Source organism: Oreochromis niloticus, linkage group LG23 (genome assembly GCF_001858045.2).
Source record: "Oreochromis niloticus isolate F11D_XX linkage group LG23, O_niloticus_UMD_NMBU, whole genome shotgun sequence".
Classification (NCBI taxonomy): Eukaryota; Metazoa; Chordata; class Actinopteri; order Cichliformes; family Cichlidae; genus Oreochromis; species Oreochromis niloticus.
In genome coordinates, this window is record NC_031986.2 from 21,023,853 (window position 1) to 21,049,158 (window position 25,306).

A 25,306-nucleotide genomic window follows, 5' to 3' on the forward strand; every position below is an offset into this window, starting at 1 on the left:
ATGTAGTTTTTTTTACAAAGTTCAGTGAAAATTGGGTTTTCAATGCTGTCCATATTTTTCAGGTTTTCTAGGCTGACAGACGAATAAGTTTCCTGGATTTCAGCCCAGATTCTGTCCAAAAGACGTTTCTGGAGAGAATGAGAAGGGCGGGACTTTGATATTTTAGCAAGCTGTGACATTACAGCCTGAATTATTGTGCTTAATTGAGTTTTAAACTCTGAGGTGTTTTGCGGCAGCTCACAGGCTACAGAAGATCTGTCTTTGTCTTTCTTTTCGCATGACTCCATTTGACTTATGTTTGTTAACGGTGGGATGGTGGCTTCATGTCCAACACAAGATTTCTGTTGCTTCTTGGGTGTTAGCATCTATATTCTGTCCTCTATCAAACTCCTGCTCAAAAGAATTGTTAGGGAAAATTTTCACACATGACAATTCAGTTTTGCTAGTGATGGTGTAGAAAGATGAGTCTTCATATATGGGGGAATTCTGGAAAGACCTCAGTAGTACTCCTTCTGACTGTTTACACAGGTCCAGCATGTCCTCTACAAAACCTACAAGCAGCTCTGTGGTTAAGCTATCCAGATGGCTTCATGTAAGCTGTTCCCACTGAATAGATGTAATATTATTGAACAAGTTATCCAAGAGTGACATGACAGCTTGTACTGTGGAATTAGCCGGGTTGCTCATAGCTGTTTTATTATTTGTCATTGTGTTACAGTTTGAGCTTGCTATTTTGCTTTGTTTTTTAATGTCAATTTTATGTCTAAAATGTTGCAAGACAACGCGTTATAAATGCGTTTTAACTGAACATAGTGAGGAAATACCAGTCTATCCGATCTTTAAGTCTGACGTAATTTGCCGTGTCTGGGCCCAAACTCCGCTGCAGGTCCCTAAGTCAAACGATCACTGCAGCATCACTGAGAGTTAAAAAACTGTCTAAATTCTTTCATCTCTAATAAAATGATGGGTGTGGCTGCTCTACCAGGTCACAATTAAGTTTAACATCCAGGCATTCATGAAAGCAGAATTATGAAATTTAACGGCGTTAGAAGTTAGCAGGGAGTTAGTTCACTAGTTTCCATCTGAATATAATATACCATGTTCTGACTGAGGCTACGTTCACACTGCAGGTCTTAATGCTCAATTCCGATTTTTTGATCAAATCCGATTTTTTTGTCTGCTTGTTCACACTACACATAAAATGCGACATCAAACGCTCTCCAGTGTGAACGCTCAAAGCGGCCCGCATGCGCAAAAGAAGATGTCACACACAACTCGCTCTGTTTAGACCCAGAGCAAACAATATTGTTTGACTGATTGCCCTTAATATAAAGACTTCGGACTTTATGTTTCCAGATTTTTGCTTTAAGTTATTTTGTTATTTACATAATAATGTAGATAACCTAATAATGATCCTTTTTGCTGTTTTAGAGGAGCGGTGCTTCAAAGGATCGTTGCAGATTTCAGTCAGAATCTGCAGATTATACAGTACAAATAAAATGTTCACGTTTCTCCAACGTTGTCTTCCCAAAAGTCTCACTAACATCTACAATAGATGGCCAGGAAGCGTTCGCGATGTCTTCTCGGGCGCTTCTCCGGCGCTGATAATTGGCGTCTGTCTTGTGTCAGTGACGTAAAAGACGGATTTAATGCAACTTGACCATTCACACAGCAGTCGCTTTCTAAAACATCGGATATGTATCGGATTCAGGACCACATACGAAAGTGACCCAGATCGGATTTGAAAATATCGGATTTGTGCCGTTCACACTGTCATACCAAGATCGGATACGGGTCGCATAGGGGCGAAAAAATCGGATTTGATGCGCTTTCGCCTGCAGTGTGAACGTAGCCTGAGAGATTTCTGAAACGAATTAAGACCTACAGCTCTGCTATCACTGACGACATAAATGAAGACAGCGGCAAACCTGGCGACTTTTTCTGGTGTTATTGGAGACTTATTTATGAAGACTTTTTGACGTGAAAACGCGTATCATTTTTACTTTCAACAAGCAGCGGTGCTGCCGTGGGCAACTCACCCGTGCCAAAGAGCTCACAGGCGGAGGATAGTCCTCCCCCAGCTGCTATCAGGGCAGGAGACGTTCACACCTATGCGTCTAAACTGCAAATGACTCGCGCATGAGCGAAGCTGCTGCTCCCTCACTGACTGTAACGCAGTCAGTTCTTCTTTCACTGTTATGTTGTTTTGTGGATCACAAGGTTTAAAACTACTTATAAACACACACACACACACAAAGTAACTCCCCCAGAGTGCCAATCTCGGGTCACTTTTGCCGGTCAATTAGGCAATGACATCATTTAGCGACTTTTAGGACAGCCAATAGCGATTTTCCTTACTGAGGAGTTGGCAACACTGTCCACAATACGAGGTTAGTCATTAATATACTGCTGCATGGGCTGGGCTGTAGTTACATCATAAGGATTAAAAACTGAGCTTTAAAATGAATAGCGGTAATAAGAACAGAGAGAGGCCGACAGTGATCACTGACTGTTTTTAGGGGCTTATTGAGATTAAATAGAACAAGATACAAACCATTAAAATATCTTAAAAACACAACAGCCTTATTAAACGCAAAGTAGTTGGGGCCCGGGCCGGGGCTAACGCCCATCTTCAAAGGACCTCAGCACCACCGTTTAAACGTGAACTGTGCACATTAGAAAATCCCAAACATGATGAGCTGCTGGAAAATTGCATTTTTACTGAATTGACTCACGTTTCTGTTCGTGAAAGTGAGGTAAGAGCGATAAGGAGCTGATGGTTAGGGTATTTTATTGAGAAATTACAGTAGTCTGGCTGTTTCTCTTCACAGTTCTGTTCAAAACACGGTTACCTTTGGTCTATTTAATAAATGTTCATCCTGTTTGGCCTGCAAGTTAAAGCGTAGTTTCAGTTTTTTCACTTTCTGTGATTGAGTTTGGTATCCCTGCTTTATGGAGCTCAAACCAAGGCAAATTTTAACTATCAGTATTTAAATGTAAGTTGACTAAAACTATGAGTGGAGAAAAAAAAAGTCGAATTAATTAACCCTATGGCATGGTGTTGCCCTCAGGCAACAAACCTAATTTTAGGTGTTTACATTGTCCCTTAAATTTATTTTTCATTTGTTTACTTATTTTGTGATGCAAAACACCTCAGTGTTAAGTAAAATTATGAGTAGCAGAGGATTTGACCTTTGACCTCCGGGAGTGGGTCCTTTCAGGGGCCAAATCTCAATGCTAGCTACTGCTAAGACTAATATCATCATCCTTGAGGCAACAAACCAATTTCTGTTGGTGGGAGGGACGAATGTCTTGATTCATATATGAACAAGGAGCCCCAAGCTCCCAAAAGGTATGTTGAAATATTTTTTTGTCTGAAAATTTAAAATCATTGAAATAGAGGGTTAAAATAATTTAAGGATAAAATGAATTCAAATGATTTTCTGTGACTACAAAAATGACCTAAATAAGACAGAAGTACACATTCAATGTTTTTAGGTTTTTGTCAACAACAGGCATGAGTTTTTTCAATTTTCAACAATTTCATTTGTTATGTACAAGGCTCAGCTGCCCTCATGAAGTGTCTTATTTGTATTGAGCTCCCATTTTGGATTTAGGAGACAGACACTCTTTCTACTTTTAAGATTAAGCTTAAAGCTTTCCTTTTTGATAGAGCATATACTAAGGGCTGAATCAGATGACCCCGAATCCTCCCTTAGTTACATTGCAACAGGCCTACCCTGGTGGGAGATTCCCATGATACACTGTTTCTTCTTGACTCACTATGTGTTTATACAGCGCTCTGCATTTAATTAATAGTTATTGTTAATCTCTTCCACAGCGTGTCTCATCATCCCCCAACGGGTCGCATCATATGGCCGCCCTTCCCTGAACCTGGTTCTGCCGGAGGGTTCTTCCTGTTAAAAGTGAGTTTTTCATTCCCACTGTTGCCAGGTGCTTGCTCAAAGGGGGTAGTCTGATTGTTGAGGTTTTTTCTTTTTTATTGTAGGCTTTCTACCTTTCAATCTAAGGCGCCTTGAGGAAAATGTTGTGATTCGCCAATGTATAAATGAAACTGAATTTAATTGAGTGGGTTCAGCTGTTTTTAATAAATAAATAAATACAGGTGACTGATACTGTAAGAAATGTCCTGCATACAACTCATGGTAAGAAGAGCAATATCGCCCCCTCCTGGTTCAACTAAACTCACATGTTTTTGTCAGAGAGACAGTAGTTTATTACTGTTATATAAAATGTTCATTCTGTGTATTTAACAAATAATTTTATAGAAGTCAGTAACACATGCTCATATTTATGTGCAACATTCCACCAGCTCATTACTTTACATTTTTCTTCCCAGGAGATCTTGTTGTCTTTTCTAAGTGGTCTTGAGCAGTAGTTCCCCAGGAGAAGTTTTGTTTTTTTTCCTTTGCAATAATCCATCCATTAAAAATACATATGCACTAACTTCATGCTTGCTGTTAACAATAGCCTAAAGACACAAAATCAAGTTAAGTTTTTTCCTGAAGTTTATATTTTTTAAAAGGTTGACATTTATTTATTTATTTATTTATTTATTTATTTTAAATAATTATATTGATTCTGTTGATTGTTTGCCGAGCACTGAGGTCTCTGCTTAGACTGTGCTACTGGGATTACTAATTTAAAAATGGGGCAAAAGGACCAAAGTTGCGCTCAAAAATGGCACAGTTAGCTACAACCTGTTGCTGTATTAACTCTAACACGCTTATTTATTTATGTTTTTTAAATACATACATGTTCAGTTTTTTTTATAACTAATTATATAATTTTTTTCTCGCAAAAATGTCACCTTAACACCCAAATACATACGTACGGAATTCAAAACTCCTTATGATTACCCGTTTGGCTGGTAACATGGACCCAGTCTGATGGAAAGTTATTGAATATTGCTGCTGGAGTCTCAGCCATGGACTTTATGTAAGTTATATAGAGATACAGTCTTTTTTTGAGGGCTGCAGTCAAAGCAAGTCATTGTAAAAACAAGACAAGTCAACTGTGGAAAAGTAACAAATCAGAAATCCTGTTAACAAATAGTATTACAAATTGAAGAGCACTGATGAAGATAAGAGGAAGCATTTCAAGTTATTCATTCTCTCAGTGAATACAAATCAAAATAAAATACAATGAGGAGATTAAAAAATGCAAATATTAAAAGAAATAGCTTTATTATTTCAAAGTTTAACAGTTTATTATTATTAAGGAAGATAATTTCTTAATATTTGTCAAAGTCTGTAAAAAAAAAAAAAAATAGTAACGTAAATTGCGTAAAGGCCTGCGTGATGACGCTCCCGGCGTGCTGTGCGGAGGGGGCGTGTCCGACGGCTTTGGCTGCTGCAGCCAGAAAGAAGCAGTGAAGGAAACAGTACGGCACTTTGAGGACGCTCTCCTGCCAACAGTTTGTGTTTCTGCTCGTTAATCGGATATTTAATCCTTGCACGCAGCCGAGCCGGTAAGTAGAATTTATTTACGGTGAACCTTAATTTAGGTGACGCCGTATTGAGACGTTTTTTGTCGGCTGTTTAGAGCTAATTTCTGCGGCTTTTGTCAGTGTTTATAGTGCTGAGTGTAAGTTGGGAAACGGAAGCTTTGGTTTGGTTTCAGTGAAGGAGACAGAGTTCACGAATAAAACTTGTAACTGACGTCTAACGTTAGGCGCAGAGGACATTAACTAAGACAGCACGGGGGGTATAAATGCGCTGAAGTGTTCAATGTTGTACTGACAGGACATATTAAGATGTGTAGGTGGTTTCTTGAGTGTGGCAGGCAGGTCAGAGCGCAGAAATGCTGCTGCTGCCTTTATTACGTAACTTATTGAGGAAAACGGTGTGTTTTCCTACAACCCCGTGCCTCTGTGTGTGTGACAGGAGTGTAAACATACACAGTGTCCTGCTATGACACCACTGGGCGTGCTTACAGCAGTGATGCTGCAGCTCATGCACGCATCAACATGGCCATTTGTTCTCGCGTTACTGCGTGTGGATGCTGGCACATGTGGTCCGCGCACTTTACTGCAGTTTTTTTTTTCTGCTGGTTTTGAGTTTCAAGGTCAGCTGGACATCGATTTCTGAAGAGCTGATGGTGCTCTAGAGGAGGAGGGGGTGGTGGTGGTCGTCGAGGAGGGTGACCTGCCGGGAAATGAGGCCTTCAATGCGAGTGTGTATGACTGGATTTAAATTAGCTTCTATGCTGGTGCCAGATGATGAGCAAATAAGTCTTCCAGCTGGCTTTTGCATCTTTGATTTCAGGCATGTAAACAGACCCCTAAAAGTTTAGTCTGGTTTATTGAATTTACAGTATATAGGTTATAATCACGCATTTGTGTGGAACAGGTGTTACATTTAGACAGTTGTTTGAGTGTGTTTTACTTTGCTTTGGTGAAACTGTTAAGTCCTTCAGATCTGTCTTAATTCTTTGTGTTGTAGATTCAATAAGGTGCTGGGTACACTCCTTAGAGATTTTGGTCAACGTTACATGATAACATTGCAGAGTTGCTGCACATTTATTTGCTCCACATGTATCTGAAGATGGTGCACTGTCCAGAGACCTTGTCCAGGGATGGACATGGTCAGTAAATACACTCAGGTAGGCTGTGGTGTTCAAACGATGCTCAGTTGGGGGCCTAAGGGGCCTAAAGTGTGCCAAGAAAATATCCCCCATACCATGACACCACCAGCAGTCTGAGCTGTTCATATGAGGCAGGACAGATCCATGCTTTCATGTTGTTTACATCAAATTCTGACTCATCTTTCTAATCTTCTATTGTCCAGTTTTAGTGAGCCTGTGTTGAACCATGGCCTCAGTTTCCTGTTGTTATCTGACCGGAGTGGCATACAGTGTGGTCTTCTACTGTTGAGATTTTCTTCTGCATACCTTGATTGTAAAAAAGTGCATATTTGAGTTACTGTTGCCTTCCTTTCAGGTCAAAGCAGCCTGGCCCTTCCCTTGTTGGCCATTCTCTGTAAACCCTGATGATTGTGTGGGAAAATCCCAGCACATCAGCAGTTTCTGGTTTACCCAGACAAGCTGCCATGCCACATTCAGTGTTACTTACATCACCTTTCTTCCACACCCTGATGCGCAGTTGCCATGTGATTGGCTGGTTAAAATGTGTGTGTTAACGAGCAGTTGAACAGCTGTATCCATCTGGTGAAGTGTTCACTGAGTTTATATGTAATATTTTAGAAGTCAGGGAGGCTTCGAAACAGTGATTTTTTTTTAATTTTTTTTTTACGATTTCTTATAGTTTTTTGTTTACATCTTTGCCTGTGCAGCAGTTAAACCGAGTAATGAAGACAGTAACTAACAGAAAAAGAGGGACTTCTGATTATGACTCAGGATTGGCCACATTTGAGGGTTAACTTTCTCTAAATAAATCCAGTTTATGAGAAAGAAGAGCAACAGATACACTAGCTTGCCGCTGATCGTTAATTACCTTTGACTGAAGAGGCTTCGCATGTCAAGTTAAATAAATTTAGTCTCTGAATTTCGAAAGATGGCGTATTGATTCTGTCTGTATTGACAGATTGATGTGATTTGAAGCCATCTGGTCACTACCCTCCTCTATCTCTGTCATATTTGTGTGTGCGTGGTGACTCATCAAACTCTCCCACTCAGTGCCGAGCTGGGGGTCAGGCGGCAGCACGTTGATTCATCTTCATCCGCGTCTCCCTCTGCTTCTCTGCGCTCTCGTCATGTATACAGCGAGCACGTGTGCGGCGGCGGTCGTGGCAGATGCTCTCTGTTGTCTCATTACCCGTCTGTTTTAATACATGCAAGAGGAGAAGTATGTAGCTTACATAATAATGAGGAGGAGGAGGTCGGTTGGTAATGAGCTGTGTCATCCTCTTCATCAAAATGGATCGCTCCATAAACCCTCGATGTCATCAGGTCATGTTAAACACAAAGATGGAAAGACAGTAGAGATGAGCTAGTAGATCCGCTGCCATCAGCATTTTGCTGGGATTCAGGACATAAGGAAAACTGAATAAAACCAAAGAGAAATGTTTCATCACATCTGCTAGTTCTGGTTTCATTTATTGAGATCAGCGACTAATGAGAAGTTACCGATCCTACACCAATAACTAGACTGTGGGTATCTGCTGATACCAAGCACTGGTCTGATACAAGTGTAAAACTAATTTAAAGTTAAATTCATAATATCTACTTTGAGCAAAGTATTGAGCCACCTCTCACTTCTTTATATTTTGCTTCCATGGAGCCAGACCTTTCTTTCATATTTTTTTAGTGCTCTTGAGCAATAGTTCTTCAGGCTTTCTGAAGGTTTTCCAAAGTTTTTTCCTTTTTTTGTTAACCCGTGTAACACTGACATATGAATCACTTGAGCACAAAAGGCTCCTTACTCAAAGGATGAACCAGTGTTGTGTTTGCACACAACAGACAGCTCAGCAAAGAATTGATTTTTAAAATGTATCTTTAGGCACTTTTTTACTATCAGCCTGTCACAGAAACACAACATTTGTTTCCATTTCTTTAGTTGAATCTATGAAAATTGCCAAAGATAAGTCCATGGAAAATTCCAAAAAAACAAAATAGTATTTCTTTTCACCAACAAGGTGATTCCCAAAGAGCTGTTACTTGAAATTTTTTGCATATCTCAGCATGGTGTGCAGTTTGCCCTCATAAAAATCAGAGGAAATTGGACAATCGGAGGTCAAAGAAGTGGCAAGCCTAAAAAGAGAACTGTCTACAAGAGATGAACTGTATTTGAAAGGCACGTTTTCAACAAACAGTGAGAAAAAAAAATCCAGCAATCCTGCTTTCAGCCAGTGGTGTTGGAGGTCTGTGTCTAAATTAATGAATTATGAACACAGTAAAGTACCATCATCTGGAAAGCACCTGATTGGCAGTGGCTTCATGTTTCAGCATGACAATGATCCCAAACAAAATAAAGAAATGAGAAGTGACTCGAGACTTTTTTATAGTACTGTGTAACGAGACATTATCTCACAGAGGCACCAACAAATATTCTAAAGTTAATTTAAGGTTATGTTTGCGTTTCCTGCAAAGACGTCTTCATGTCTATTGCAGTTCCAGCCGATCAACAGAAACTGAAAGACATATAAAGCTTTCCTACAGTAGAGTATATAAACCGAATGTTATTCACATTTAAATACCATCCATCCATCTTCTTCTGCTTGTCTGGGGCCGGGTCGTGGGGGCACATAATGCACCTGACCCCTATGGCGCCTCCTGTGGGTGGTGGGCCTGCAGGGGGATGGGCCCATGTCATTTTTTCAGGCTGTGCCCAGCCGGGCCCCATGGACTAAGGCCCTTCCACCAGACGCTCGCCCTCGGGGATCCTCCCCAGGCCTGGCTCAAGGGCGGGGCCCCCGGTAACCCTATCCCAGGCAGGGTGAACTGTTCCCTTGATGTTCTACTCATAGGGGTCTTCTGAATTGCTCTTTGTCTGGTCCCCCACCCGAGATCAATTCACCATGGGAGACCCTACCAGGGGGCAGACAACGGACAACATAGCCCCTGGGATACCTGGGACACACAAACCCCTCCACCACGATAAGGTAGCGATTCGCGGAGGGAAATTTAAATACCCCACTTTTAATAATCAGTTTTCTCTCCATGTAACTTGTCTTTTATGGCTAATTACACACACTGGAATTTCTTCGGTCCAGGCCATGAAGTTGCATAACATGTGCCAACATTTTAATTCTCTGTAAACTGTTAGCTCTAACTAAGAAGTAAGAAGTAAACGCCCTCAAAAGGAGTGCCTTCAACGCTCTTTCACTCACAGATGCACACAGCTGAGGAGCTCTGACTGACTGTACACAGACAGTCCGGTCTGCTGATGCTCTTGTGCAGCCTCCCTTTCATAATTCACGAGGAGTGAGGGGGTGGGATCAAAAACAAGACTGAAATATGTGTGTGCGTATGCATTGCCGAAGCTGGGACCACCCCATGGAGCGTGGCAGAAAACGTGATTTGTTTCTCCGTGGTCTCTCATGAACACTGGAAAATGATCCCCCAGTGCTGCTGAACATGTGACTCCTCTGTAAAGTGCTTTTACATATAAGTTAAATATCATATTTTTTAAAATACAGACATTTGTAAAATATAAATACACTTGGACATAAAGCTGGCCACTTTATGAGGTACACCTTGCTAGTACTGGGTTGGAGCTGTCTTATTTCTTTGTGGCAATAAGGTGCTGGAAATGTTTCTTTGAGATTTTGGTCCAAGTTTCCTAAGTAACCTTTCTTCCCCACTCTGATTCTCAGTTTGAACTTCAGCAGGTCATTGTTTATATGCCTAAATGCACTGAGCTCTATTGGATTGGATGATTTTTTTTTTTTTTTTAACCCTTTAGAACAATTCCACCAGTGCTTATCTTTACATCTATACATGCAGCAGTGCCATCCTTTTTGAAGCATTTCAACTTACTGTACCTCAATGCAACCTTTATGTCCCAAATTTTAATAATAAGTTTGTAATAAGTTCAATGTAACTAAATAAAATGCTAAAGGGTGCAATAAAACACAAAAGAACATTGTTTTTTTTCTTTTCTTAATATGTTTTTCTAGCTACAGAAATGATATGTCTGTCTCCCTCAAAACTGTAAATGGAAATAAAGTTCAAGTTTAAACTGTTGTGAAAACAAAAATAATGTGGATTATGTGCAGTGTGCAAAAAAACAGCATGTTTGTCAAAACCATTTCCAGTAGTGCAGTCAAAGTTTGAAGTGTCCAGAAACGTATATATAGAAAGGCACAAAGTAAAACATGAGTTTTTAATACCATCAGTGATAGGTGTTGGGGGGTGGGGACAATTCCTGGGAAAATTATGTCACTTCCTGTTATCGCACAGCGGTGTGCATGAAAATCACATGATAGTTAATACTGCCAACCCGAAAGTCTGGTGAATGTAATTTTAACCCGATAAGTATCTTATTTCAACCTTATCTTACTTCTGTTCAGGAAAAGAAAGTAATTTTAAATAATTTTAATTCCAGATTTGCATGAGTTATTTAGTTTCTTCTGCAAATATCTGTTGTGTACAGTTCTTTTTAAACCACAAAGAAAAGTTCTGGTAAGAAATAAACCATATTTCAGTAGACTTAGAGTTTAGATAAAGTTCTTACATGGCAGTGTCTTGCCCAAGGATACTTTAGCATGTAGACTGGCACCAATCATCAGTTTAGCAGATGACCTGCTCTACCTCCTAGCTACAGCTACCCGAGCAAACTTAATAAAATAAATAGTAAGTAAAATACAAGGAGACCAGTTCAGATTGGTTAAGGAGGAATTTGAAAAGTTCTGCTTCAAGTGTAAAACTGTAATGATGAGTTGGCTACAAAATAGTTTAGATGCTTTGATTTGGTTTTTCAGATGGAAACCGAAAACTGTTGTCACTTGAAACCGGTTCCAAATTTTTCCAAAGAATGAGACTTGTACGTGCTTTTATCAACTTTATTAATCCCTGCAGGTTCTGGCTCGTTGTATTCTCTGTAACTTGGCTATTTCAGTTGAAGGGAAGCCAACAGCAACATGCTGAAACATGAATGAAAACAATGGTCATACAAATATTTTTTCACCTCCTCCATTTTAAATGTGGGAGAAGGATTTCAGATAATAAAGCAGTTGTATCAACACTGAAAATTTGCGTGGGTATACTTGTTTCCTCATGTAAAACCAGGTCAAGAATCAATAAAGGGACTCGATAAAGAACCACATCAGTAAGCCAATTCGATAATGAGTTTGCTATCAATAAAGCCTCTGTCAAATAGAGTAGTAAAAAAGTATTCCTGCCACTACAGTTATTATAATATGCAGTTTTGAATGTCTGAATTTGTTGCTTAGTCCTCTGTGATCTAAGTCTTCACCATTGCTTACCCCAGTGGTGTCCAAACCCAGGCCTCGAGGGCCGGTGTCCTGCAGGGTTTAGATGTGTCCTTGAGCTATCACAGCTGATTTAAATGGCTAAATTATTTCCTCAACATGTCTTGAAGTTCTGCAGAGGCCTGGTAATGAAGTAATCATTTGATTCAGGTGTGTAGACCCCTACTGTCCTGCTATCAGAACACAAAATATTGATTTATTTGATTGTTCTCTCGAGTCTCAGGGAACAAAGAAAAATAATCCTTTGAACTGACGCACCAAAAATATTTTCTCCAAATTAAGTAACTAAAGTAAGTTTGGAGTTTCTTTCCAGATCCTTTCTAGCTTCTGTCCCTTTAAAAGCCATCTGTTTTCTCATTGGCTGCCCCTCATAAACAGAAGGCTTGAATCGCAGGTGGGCAGGGCCAAGATATCAGCTCTCAGTGACATCAAACAGAGCCTAAAGTAAGAAAAGAAAGCATTTGACACTGAGCGCAGAGCAGTCTGAAGCCTGGGGGATGACTGACTTGTACACATGGTGACCTCATTATTTTTTTTTTTTAATATGAGAATCCACCATTGAAACCACACTGGCTTATATTTGACACCATTTCGGAGAGGTGCAGTTTGGGTATGATGGGAAACCTCTTGAGGAGATGCTGTTGCTTTTTCTGGCAGAGAAGGTATTAACTGGCTCAGATATTTGGGAAGCAGCGAGCTATCCTACAAGGTAAAGACGCAGCAAGGGCAGAGGACGAGGGCTGGCGGCAGCTGCAGCATGAGTTTGTGTACACCCGTCGGCAGCAGGTGGAGCGGGCCGTCGTTTTCACCCTCAGACACTCGTTGGCTTTGAGAGCCCGGGTTTGTGTCTCAAGAAGTCATCTGATGAGTGTTTGGGGTATTTAGGATTAAATGCAGCATCATGCTGTGTGCTAATCGCTTGTACTCTTCACAGCTTGCTGGACTGCAGCTGCATTTAAAGCAGAAAATGATTGCTTACAGATGAATCATAGTTTAACAGTCACAGCTGTAGTGGAGATTCAGCTGTAGTCAAAGGGATTTTTCCTTTGGCTTTTATCAGTTTATAGTCCTCATGCAGTGTGGAGACGAACGTTTGCAGACAGGCAGGGAAATGAGGATGCAAACCTGGAGGAATGATATACTGATTTCTCCCTGCAAGATGAATAAGAAATTTCTTTTGAATGTCTTTTAAATTTTCATTTGCCCCACTTCTAGTCATTGCAGTCTAGTCTTTGTGAACTATGTTTACAGATGACATTGTGATCCATAGTGGGCGTGTAGAGCAGGCGGAGGAGAGTCCAGAGTCGCAATGAGGGTGCTACACCGGAAGCCTCCTTCTGATTGCTTTAGTTGCTAGCATCTAGTTGGCGTGATGAGTCCTTCCTTTCACTGAATGTGTAAAAAACTAAAGACATGATTATTGATTTTAGGAAGTCCTCTTATAGGTCATCACCTACTTTTATTAATTGTGCTTTGGACCTCATGCTGATGCCACTACCAAAAGAGTTCAACAAAGACTGTTCTTTTTAAGGAAAATGAGATCCTTTAATGTGTCATCTGAGATGTTGTCTTTGTTTTATAGAAGTTTTACTGAATCCGTTATGTCTTTTTGTATCGCTGCCTGGTTCAGTAACTTGACTGTGAAGAATAAGAATCGGTTGGGACTTCTGGTAAAAACTGCTAGCAAAATTTCAGGGCGCTGGCAAGATGGACTTTCTGCCATTTATAACAGAAATGTGCTTAGGAAGGCTCATTCTGTTGTTAATTGTTTGAACCATTTACTTCACAGTGAGGGACTTGTTGCCCTCTGGCCGCTGTTTTATAGTACCTGGGAGGAAGACCAAAAGACTCCAGGTTTCTTTTATCCCTACTGCAACCCATCTCCTTAATGGCAAATAACTGTCCTGTGGCTTTTTATTGCTATTATAGTCATTATAATTAAATATTATTGTTATGTTTACTCTTACTGTTGCCTGCTGCTAAACAAATTTCCCCTTGTGGAATTTGAAACTCAATTGAAATTGAAATTGATTGCTGTGGTCAGTCTTAGTTTGTATGAAAGATGCAGACTTGTCTGCAAACACTCAACTACTTGCAGAGGAGAACTAAAACTGGTGTAAACTGGAAATGGGGCCTCAGTGCTGCATTTAACGCATTAAAAGGGCCCCGATGTTGTGAAGGTGAATGTTCTTCGTTTCTGGTTTGTGTTGCACTTGTTGCAGTTGACAAAAGTTTGCAGACAAGTTAGCGTCTACCATGCAAACTATAGCTAACTGCAGCAGTCTGTTAGCAACCAATGTCAAGGATGTTTTCGTGCAGCACCCACATTCCCTCACATCCAATTACAACCTGCCAGGAACCTCAGGAAACCACTCGCCAGATGGTAATACACATTTTTCCTTAGCAACTAGTAGTTGCCAGCTGGTTGCTGACTGGGCCGTACTCTTTTGTGACCGGGGCCTAACAACACTTGTTAGATGAGGATGATGAATTTAAAAATGTGGTGAAGTGTTCTGTTGCTATCTGCTCGTGTCTTGTTTGTGAATGATTTGAAAGAAAATCAAATGTGCAGTGATATGTAGAGGGAAAGGAAGAATACATCTCCTACATAGGATAACTTGGTGTAAAAAGCCTCATGCTAGCAAGAAAAGAGGTAGGATAATATAACCAATGCTGTGGTTTTGGTATATACAGTTGTCCATATGTGTCTGCAGGGAAGTGAAATCTTAGTCTTAAGGGGTGACGATAACCTTTATTTAAAAGGCACTGAGGTGAGTAACCAGTCAGGATGTTGGCATATCTTACTTTATTGGCTTCTTTACTACCCCCTTCCTCCAACGCCCAGCCTATTGATATTATTTTTACCTACAGCAGCCTTAGTGCTCTGTCTTGCCGCCTTCATCATGGTGACATTTTTTTGTCTCATTGTGATGATTCATTATTAGTGATATACTTCTCCTTCGCACCAGATAAGGTCACGTAGATCTGTTTATTAGCGGTTTTTCTTTCCACCATTATGAGCAAAATACATTTTTCCTGCACATGCAAGCACTGAAGCATTTCACTTTTCACACGACTCACAAGTTGCTTTGAATCAAGGGACAAGACGGTGAAATAAAGCCAGCAGTCTGAGTATCAGTTTTCACAATTAGAGCCGTGGAAAGTTTTATTTTCTCGTGATTGTAAGTCAGCTTCACCACATAAAGATTTTATGTTAGATAACTGTTGCTTTCATGGCTGAAGTGTGACTGGTAGTTTTACTGTGTCATTACAAACATACTTAGTAAGTAGATAAAGGGCCATGGTTGAGAAAAGGATGAAGAATAGTTAGCAAAAAACAAAAGGTGGTTTCAAAACTCCCTGATGTTTGTGCCTACATGATGAATTTAATGGCAGTTCAGTCTCTGAATTCATGTTAAAATCCTAAAAAAACTGTTGCTCTGTTTTTATTTTAAGCCACAGTTAGAGCACAAGCCAACTTAAAAAGACTGAGTTTTGACGGCTTTTAAGGACAAAGAAAAGACATGGATTTGCTGCTTTTTAGTAATGACAAATGCCACCATCCTGGTGCTGTAGTGCTGTCAAATGTGCCACTGCCAAATATCACATTTGATTTTGTGTTTTGTATTTTTAAGATGGGTTTTTAAAAGACAGAATTCATCTTGAATCTCACTTTCTGAACAAAGTACAGCAGAATGGCCCTTAATAGATATGCTGACCTGTCCCTTACCCCAAAGAGCCAGTCAACAGCATTATTTGGGAATGGTGTATCGAATGCCAACTTAATATAAAATAAATAATTCCTTTTTTTATTTTATTTTATTTTTTTAGGTGCTATGAACAATCGATTTACAACCGAAGAATCTCTCGTCCTATTTTGAACATTGTAGTCTCTGCAGACCATGCACATCCTGCCTCATTTTCTTTCCAGGTGCTCTGTTATTTGAGTTCACAGTATATAAAATCTCACCACTAGAACTCAGTTGGTTGCAGATTGCGGTCAACTGAGTTGTTTTCTTTCCCCTTCCAGTTTAAGTTCATAATCTTGGCTATGGTGGTCAGTGTAGGACAAACAGCTCTGGCTGCCTCAGCTATCCATGTGAGTTCACATCTATGTACTTTGGAGGAGGCTGTAAAACTTTGTGGCAGGAGTCCAATACAAGTTGATGAGTTGGTGAAGCTCACTTCTGCCTGATGACAACAATATGGAGATTGATTTTTGAGGATGTCTTAAACTTTACTGTTGGTAAGCGTGGATGTTTTTGCTGCTGTTAGCCTTTGTTACCTGCTGTTAGCCTGCATTAGTGAAACTTTGCTTTGAAGTGGATTTAACATTGTTGGACTCGGACACTTGGTGAATAAACTCTCATACTATGTTAAAATGTAATCAAACTGTTTATCAGAGGGAAAATTAGATTTTTAGGACACTCGAGCCTAACATTAGTTACATTAGTTGATATCATGTTCACCGATAACCAGCTGCTGTTGTTTAGCCAGCTCTTTCTCAGCTGTCTGGAGATGTGAGGGTCGCATTTCTAATCTGCTGACAGTAATTAATTGCGTCAATATTGGTAATAAATGAGCATGTTTAAGCACATTTTCGTGTGTTAGAGCCCTGACTTCAGTTGAGGAGATGAAGCTTGAGGTAAAGTGGATTGGAAGAGGTGGCGATGTGGGAGGAGAGAGAGCAGTGGCAGAGGAGGGGATAGATATAATGAGAAAGAGGGGGACACGCTTAGTCAAATTTGGTTTGATGTCTTTGTCACCATTTATAAAAGTCATGGCTGCCTGCTCACACCTCTCAACAGGCATTACCACAGTGGCTGCAGAGTGGCGGGTGTTAGATACACACCCAGTGTTTGTAGTATTTTGCAGCATTGCTGTATTCAACAATAGTTAGAAGGTCATTTCCTTTTGAAGCGGCGGAGCTTGCAGATGTTTTAAGAGCCCTGTGTTGTGTTTGGTGGCTCAAGGCTTCTGTTCTTCATCAGCAAGTCTTCAGTGATTACTTCCTTTATGGTGCAGGAACCAGTGCTTACAGTTTCCATCAAAGAGAGACTCGCGAGTTGACACTGCCAGCTCGCTTCTGCTTTCATTCTCTTCTAGTCCTCCAAAGCTGAAGACACTTCTTTTCTGCATCTTTTTGTGTTGCATCATAATCCTGAGCAGAAAAGGCCTCCGCGGCTTCACTGGTTCACGTTTGAAAGCCCTACCGTCTTCAGTAACCCTTTGTGTGTTTATTTAATGTACCGGAACTGTACTCGTCTTAGGTTTATGCTGGAAAAGCCATCATCAGGCATTGTTTGAATCGTGGCTGTTAAGTGACCCTTCGCTTGCATTTTAAATGATCAATCTGCTATTTTAGACAAGATAATCTGAAGATAATCGTTCTTTCTGAGGAAATATCCCTGACAAGTCAGTATCCAATGTGTCTAAGCAGAGGTTTTCACCTGTCAACATGTGACTGCCAGCTTTCTCTTCACTGGGGAACTGAGTGGTTTGTGTGTTGTTTTACTTCTGTGGTTGTGTCATTTCTTTAAAGAGCTGTGTGATAGTTGGTTTAAACAAGTCAGGCTTTACTATATTTAATCCTATGTCTACAAACTTAACCTTTATGTTCTAAAAAGGTCTAAAAGACCTTCAGGAGATATTTGTTTGTCAGAATCTGAAGTGTAGGAAGTCTAGTATATCAGCTCTTAAGTGTGATCAGGGGGTGTTTTGCTTATTAAAAGGTAGGGAAGCATTAAATCCACGTACTTTTTTGTTTGTGTGTTATTGTTGGCCAGACTGAGAGCTGCTGCTGCTATGGGCCAGATTGTTTAAAGACACTTCCTGAAACAGCAGAAGGAAGTGGGTGCTGACTCAAGCCAGAATCAGTTTCACACTACAAAACACAGAGTGAGGCTTTGACTCTCCTTTCATGCTCAACATCCCTCTCTGTCAGCTCATATATTCCAGGAAGTTTTCAGCAAATATTAGAAACGTAGTTAACAAATGCACACGTCAGCTTGTTGTTGTTGCCTGGGTTTCTTTGGCTCGCAGGGTTGAGGAGAAGTCGGGGCATTTGCAGCTTTTTCAAGCAGGAGTTGAGCTCGATTGAAGTGAGAAATGGATGGTGAGGGTGATGAGGCGGAGAGGGAGGGGGAGAAAGTGGGTGTACTCTGTTGAGGGTGCGGGCAATGCTCATTTTCATGTGAAAGGGCTACAGCTGCTCTGTCGCTCTGAAGAAATTATTCATGCTTTATTCTAATGCCGATCCCAGAGGGGGGACACACACACACACACACACACACACACACACACACACACACACACACACACACACACACACACACACACACAGGGGTAACTGTTATCGGCTCAGTTGAGCAGCATGGGTGCAAATGTTGAAGACTGATCCGCTACTGCTGCTGCTGCTGTGTCATTTTTATTTTCCAGTTTTGTTTCAGTGGTTGAAAATGAGCAGCAAGAACAACCGCTAACCCAACCCTGACTGCGGGTTCATTTAAGAGTTTCGGATGTGAGAGGGACACGTCACAGATCAGCTCTAGAACCCTGACCTTCTGCTGCTTTTTTCAGATTGTGATATGTGCCTGGAACATTGTCGTCACTGACCCCAGATCAGATTACTTCCTCTTTCCCGTTTTCCCATCAGCAGATTGTGAGTAGGCAACAAATATCAGAGAAACCACAGACCTAAACCACTAGAACCAACGAGCATGGCACCTATGGCCTGCACTATGAAGCAGAATACCCAGCATATGTTCCTGCTTTCTGGTTTCACTTTAGGGCTTTATACAGTGAGCAAAATACAAAACACAAAAATCTGCTGTCAAAAATGCACATAAATTGAAAAAAAAGGGAAGAAACTGAGATGCTGGGTTCATCTGTTTCTCACGAGCAGGGAAGAGTTTGTTTTGATCCAGGACCCACTTTCCTACATATTTAATTTCACATGTTCTAGCTCTGTGTTTCAGGTAAAATAGTTTCATTTTACTGTCTGAAAAATATTTTTAGCGCACTAAATATTCGCATGTTAAAGACTTTACTGTGACACTGGATTTAAGCAGGGGTGTGCGGCTCTATCAACTATCGTTTAATATCGATACTATGTCGGTATTGGTATCGATACTAGCGTGGTAGGTTCGATATTTTGTCTTTGTCCTCTTAAGTTTCGTGTGTAAATTGATAATGATTCATCTCATAAATCATGACACACTACATAAGCTGCCTTTGTTTGTGAAAAATAATGGTACTGGTATTTGTAACAGCAGTACTGCAGGTTAAGGTGTTGCACAAACGTCGTTATCAGCTTGACAGGTTAACCAGGGTTTTGTAAGTTTAGCTACAAGAGGTGGTGGTGGCCCAGAAAAGTTTGGAGAGATTAAAAACAGTTAAATACAAGGCGACACAGCTGCTGCAGTGCTGTGCGAGCGCTTGTTCAGTCGTGTAGGATTTGAAAAGAGCTGCATGAATGTGTGAGCGGTAAGACTGGAGAGAAGAGGTGCTATATTAATAAAGTTCAGCCTATTTGAAGTCAGAGCAGACAGTGTTAGAGTGCTCTATCATTAAGTCAAAGGAGGAGCTGACAGATTATTGCGTACTCCAGTATTTCATTACGTTCAGATTTAAAGATGAGTTTTATTCTTTCGGCTACATCAGTGCTGGGTTTTAAAGCTCTGACAGTGAAGAATAGGTATAAAAACTGGATGCAAATTTATCATATGATCTCCAAGGATGGGTGCCCTGTTTTAGGATCATACATTAAGGGTTATAGAGCACTACATTCATTAAAAAACATCAAACATCATCAGGTTAGGGCTGGAGCAGAAGTTACCATGGTAACTCCAATAAGGACATTTGCGATAATGATAATTATGAAGTTTTATATTAAAAGTAAATAGTGAAAGAAAACCTGAACATCATTTTATTGTTAATAGCAAATTATACAAAAACATTATATCCAGATGTTCAGCACGAGCCAAATGTAAGCTCAAACGTATCCTAGGTGGTCTTTTTTCCTGGGATTTTAAGACCTATGTTTAGCTTCACCTTATCTTGGCTTGACAGTCAGCTTAAGCCCTGCTTTTCCACCATTTAATCCACCGTTTCCTCTTTCTGTGCTGCTATCGAGTGCTGGGTGGAGTCATTTGTTTACTTTTCAACAGCTGCTAATATTTCCTGTACGCGTGCCTTCATCGCCTCAACGGCCTTTTTTTGTTGTTGTTGTTGCCTCAAACTATGAAACAAGTTTGTTACTGTCATCAACAGTTTCCTTTCAATCGTTCTTTAAAAGCTTTGTTTAAGCTGCTTTCTTTGTAGTTACTAGATAGTAGACATGGGGATAACCAGACACCCATGCTAGGAGAGAATCACAATACTCAATACAATATTATCATGTTATCATATATTCTCAGAGTTAAACGTTGTCAATACTGTTTCATGTATCCACACTAGCACTGTCATTCAAACCTACCATAAATGTTACCATAAGATGGACTCAGGCTGCTGTCAGTCTGCAGTTACATTTGATCAACTTGTTGGTTATAAGCAGCCTGTTTCTGATAATACAGCAATTAGCTGTGATTAATCATCGAAGCTAAACGTGTCCAGGGTTTTTCAGTTGAGCTGATTTAATGTAAGCATGAGATGAGCATGCCCAGAACATTTTAATTAATAAAATATTGGTATTTGGTGTCCCTGTATCGATACGCTGATTCCCAGCAGCATTATTGTATCATTGACAAATGCCTAAAAATGTATACTGGTGTTATGGTGGTCAGTATAGGACATGACCTTAAAGTGATCTGCCATCATAATCCACAAAACCCACAGCACAGCACAGGCCTCGGGTAGTGTGGATTTTAATTCCTTCATTTATTCACATTGATAATAATTTCCCACATAGTCATGTCTCAGGGCTGCACCAACATGGCCAGAATCAGGACTGCTTCTGTCAGTATTTTATTCTTGAATATTTAACGTGAACAAGCCTTTTGAGCTTTTAAAAACTGTTTGGTTTTTTTAGAGTTCTTTAAATTTAAATGGGATGCAAATGAAAAATTAGGGGTGGTGTTCCCTTTTGTTATGTTTGCTTGAGCTGAACTAAACTACTTTAAAGAAAAGGTGAAAATGCACCTCTGTAAAAGAAAAGGTGCGCTTGATTTACAACACAAGACAATAACTATAATCACTGAAAGTGAAATGAAATTAAAATCCAATGAATCAATCGGACATATTGTGTCCTCATGTGTCTTATTTTGTTTGAGTAGCTGTGAAACCCCAAAAGATTGTAGCTGGCTGTGACTTACAGTTACATTGCTTACATTTCGTCCATATCTTAGAGCTGTTTGAGGCCAGTAGATACACAACAAACACTGTGGGCTGAGAAGTAAGCTACTTGTGCAGTGAGGTTAGACGTGCACATTTGATCTGCCCTCAGGAAAACAGGGGTGGAGGAGGGATTCAGCTAGCTCCCATGCTTGGTGTTTCTTGCAACATATGGAGACTTTTCATATTTGATGTCAAGAAAAATAAAGAAAAATAAAGCTCAGAAATAGTGTTTGAAAGCCGGGCTGTGTCTGTTTAGTCCATCATATTTTGTTCAAATTTAGCCCTAAAAGAGTTGTGAAAGTATAAAAACACGCCACCTGCAAAAACTGGTGGAAATATGACTCTTAATCAACCCACTGAGCTGTTTCCTGTTAATTATAACATGTGAGTGGTGCATAAAGACAAAAACAGTCCTTTATTTCTTTGTCTCACACTCTGGTTTTTCACGAAATGTGTTGCCTTCTTTGAGAGAACTGTTTGTAACCTACTAACTGAATGATTGCTGAAGACAGTAAGGACATTTGTGAGTATGAGTGGAGTTTATTACATGTGTGATGTGTCATAGATAGCGTAGTGTGGTCTTGTAACTCTTGATTACTGTCACTTGCTGTTTCACATTGTTGTGCTTGTGAACCAGCTGGGCGGCAGTCGACAGAGAGTTTTGGCAGCCAGTGTCATTTTGTCGGTGCTTCCTCTAAAAGTATGAAGGCCGGAAAGGTCACGGCACGCCTGGGCAGCCTCGTATCACGTTACACGTCATCCTGAGCTCAGCAGAGGAACTGATTTATTCATATTTAAGAAGGTTTTTCTATGTATATCACAGACAGAATAAGCTGCTCTGTGCTTAAAAACTCAGAGTGATGGATCATTACTCTGAGGGTCAGAGATGTGAGCTAACTCCTTCCCCTGGATCTATTAATCCTTTAATGCTAACCTTCAGATTTTTTTGGGGGGGGGTTTCTTTTTGGTTTTTTTGGGGGTTTTTTTTGGATTTTTTAAAACAGTGAATCACTTTTACGGATTTATATCTGCACCTTTTCACACTCACATATTTGTGTCAAGGGCTGTTGGAGTTTATGGGTGTTTTAAAAACTTCACCATTTATCTCAGGTCTGTCCTCCTCCTCTGTCCTCCTTCAGGAGCTGCTTTACTGCAGCTGCATGCTGAAAGTCTGAGTAAAATAAAGTGACAGCAGGTTTTGTCACGCACCAAGAGATTCACTTCCCTCAGTGAGCCGTACAGTCAGGCTGAGTCACTCACACAGGTGCAGATAGGCTTTTGTTGCTCTGCTGATGGGTTAATTCTGAGTTTACTGACTGTTTTTGTTGTTCTTGCCGCTACTCGTCTTTTCTTCTCTGCTTGCTGAGCATGTGTGCTAAGGTCTGGTGCTCAGAAGTAATTGGACAGTTGTCAGAAAAGCAGTTTCATAGCCAGGCAAGGCCTGTTTCCTTTGTTACTTCAAAAACCTAGGAGTTGATTCCAAGTGATGAACTTTTGTTTGGTAGCTGTTGAGTGGATTTTGAGTATGAGGTCCAAAGAGATGTCAGTACAACTCAGGGAGGCCATCATTAGGCTGAAAAACCAAAATAAACCTATCAGAGAGACAGCATAAACTTTAAGAGTGGTCAAATCAACAATCTGCTCCCTGAAAGGGCCTGAATGACCACAGAAGACAACTAAAGTGGATTATTTTTGATACTCTTAAGCATTTTATTATATTTGATTCACGCATTCACGCATTTTTTTCTCTACTCTTGGATCTTTTTGATGTCATTAAGAGTAATTATTCCTAATATGGAGATACATATATAGAGATACAGAAGCCTCACCCATCTGCTGTTTAAGAAGAATGCTATCTTAAAGAGTTAGAAAAAAAGATTATTTTGAGCTGTGAATCATGCAAAGCTGCTCTAGTAAACTTTAGGGATAAAAATAAGGAGCTGGAAGTATGTCCTCTTTAATATTGATGCCATATGTTAGGAGTGAATTAGCTGAAAACTGTAAGATGATGAACTTAGGGGCTACACAACACCCGACAAATCCAAATCCACGTGCTGAAACTGGAACAATATTAGCCATATTCATGGTGGGATTTTTTTTTTTTTTTTTTTTTTTTAAACAACAACTGAAAGTAGTTTAACATGTCATCTACTACCATGTTCATCTGACCCTTTCCTAAAATGTTTTAATCTATCTAAACACAGTGTTCCCTAGAGTCTCTGTGCATTAAGTGCATCCGTCTAGTTTATTTTTATTATATCTGTGCAACTTTAATCTTGTGGGTGATTTCCGAAATGCATTGCTCTGGATTGAGCCATACACTTCTGTAACTTAGCACATTAATTCAAATATAGCATTAAAAAGCTTATAAAAGCTTATTTTGGGTCAAAGTCACCAAACTTTTGATTTGACTTGTATTTTTATACGTGTAGTTTTTGATTTCCCAAACACCATTAAAATAAAAGTTATATATATCTCCACGGTTATTCCTGTCACAGCCTCAAAATAAGCATGGCAAGATGATCTTTTAGAGGAAATGATATGGGGTAAATAAAGGTTATTTTAAACTGAATTATGCAAAGCTGCTCTAGTAGAGTCCAAGGATAAAGATATGGAGCTCCATTTAAACGGCCACACTGGGTAATGGTTTATCATAATTTATATCTGGGGTGTCAAGAAACTAAAGCATGAAGAAAGAGACGTGATGGTCAACTTAATAAAATGTCATCCTCCTCTTCATGTCGAGCCTCATCTCCTGAACTGCATAAACATGCTCATTTATTTATTACTGGTATAGTCGTAATTATTTAAGCTAATAAACTAATATCATACTAGTTAATGTTGGACTCAAGTGTGCAAAAAAAAAAATCGCACTTTGCCTCTGATAAAGAGTTTCCAACAATGCCACCTCAAAGAAATGTTTGCTAACGCCAGTGAACGGCAACTGACGACAGTTAACTGTAGCTAACGAAGGCTAACGGCAGTCTTGCCTGCAGTTCAGCATATGCTCAAAGACCTCCCTCAGCATGACTGTCATTGGTCAGAAGTGAGGTTCACTGACTCATCGACACGCATCTGAATCCTGTCATAGAGTTTTACAGCCTTCTCAGAGTAAAGATAGGTGGATGTTTCTTGCCCAGCACTTACAGCTGAGGTAAACGGTAGATTGATAACCTTCCACAGATAGGGAACAACTTTGGGGCGGAGCCAGATCCAATCCAAACGGTAGTAGAAACATGCTTTGGTGTTTTTGATATTTCTTGGGTGACTAAAACATGTTTGTCCGGTAGCAGCCACTGTAGCTAGTATTATTTACTTGAGTTGGGAGAGATAAGAAAGCAGAACTATTGATATCTAGTGGTAAAAATTTTACACACTGTAACTTTTGGACCAAAATAAATTCAAAAGTCCAGATTGGGTTGCACGTCTGACACCCTGGATTTATATCAAAGGTAGATTAAATACAAAACTGTACATTGGGCAGTTTTGAGAAAATGATTTCCTCTTATCTCCGAGGAAGTCCATCCACTCTGCACACAACGTTGATGAGTATTAAACCTGTTAGAGCTCAAGCTCTGTGTTGGACAGCTAATCATGTGGCGGAATAAAGCTTTTTTTTTTTCCCCTTCTGCATCGAGGAAGAACCAAATTTAGAAGAAAGTGTTTGACAGATGTGATCAGACAGACACGCACACATTCTCCCACGAAAGCGTGTGTCGTAAGGCTTTGTCCTCACTGTGTGAAAGGCCTCCTGGCACAGAGGACGCTGTGAAAAGGAGGTTTCACCATGTATGGTCAAACTTGAGTCTCATGCTCATGCTTTCCAAATCTGTCTTTTTCTGCCTGAGGATGAAGCCAAAGACAGAAGCTCCAAACACACATAAATATGCACTCAGACAGTGTTCAAGGCTAATGTGAGCAGGGTTAGAAACCTAAATGTGTTTCAGACTCGCGACTGAGTGAGCTGAAGGGTGGAGAGACCTTTTTTTGTGGACTGTTGTCATGCTAGAGGTTCATTGTGAGCTCTCAGTGGCTCATTGTTCTGCCAAATGACAATAAAT

At 40.1% G+C, this 25,306-nt stretch overlaps 1 protein-coding gene across 13 annotated transcripts in view; it reads left to right on the forward strand.

Moving 5' to 3' along the window:
* The first annotated feature begins 5,339 nt into the window (after positions 1-5,339).
* Positions 5,340-25,306, forward strand: part of inpp4ab (inositol polyphosphate-4-phosphatase type I Ab) — a 74,295-nt gene continuing 54,328 nt past the window's right edge. For 7 of the 13 annotated variants that reach the window (XM_025902859.1, XM_013267524.3, XM_019351803.2 and 4 more), the window contains exon 1: positions 5,340-5,491. The gene's annotated coding sequence lies outside the window, so the exon portion shown is untranslated. Of the gene's footprint in view, positions 5,492-18,491; positions 18,574-25,306 lie in introns of all 13 variants that reach the window. The other 6 variants (XM_005465734.4, XM_025902860.1, XM_025902863.1 and 3 more) reach the window with 2 other exon arrangements.